We start from the raw sequence: 306 nt of genomic DNA, 5'->3' as shown, positions 1-306 counted from the left end.
GAGCTGTGTCTTTAAGAGATGGCTGGCTCCAGGTTGCAGCTGCTGTTTCTGTGCTATAGAGACAGTGGAGATTCATTACTCCTAAAACACAATGGGCATTTATCACCCCGTGGTGTTATTCAAATCCAGTACCAATTGAAGGTCATCCCCATTCTTTTCTCGCCGGCTCTGCAACACATTTATTGTTGTGCCGTTCAACTAAAAGCCCTGCCCGGCCCCGGCGCAGCCCGCAGAGCCCCGGCGTGCGCATCCCTCCCGGGCGGATTTGGGACCCTCCCGGGTGGATACGGCGTGGAGGAAGCGGGG

Source organism: Egretta garzetta, unplaced genomic scaffold (assembly GCF_000687185.1).
Source record: "Egretta garzetta isolate BGI_Z169 unplaced genomic scaffold, ASM68718v1 scaffold190, whole genome shotgun sequence".
Lineage (NCBI taxonomy): Eukaryota > Metazoa > Chordata > Aves > Pelecaniformes > Ardeidae > Egretta > Egretta garzetta.
This window is presented reverse-complemented; position numbering follows the sequence as displayed.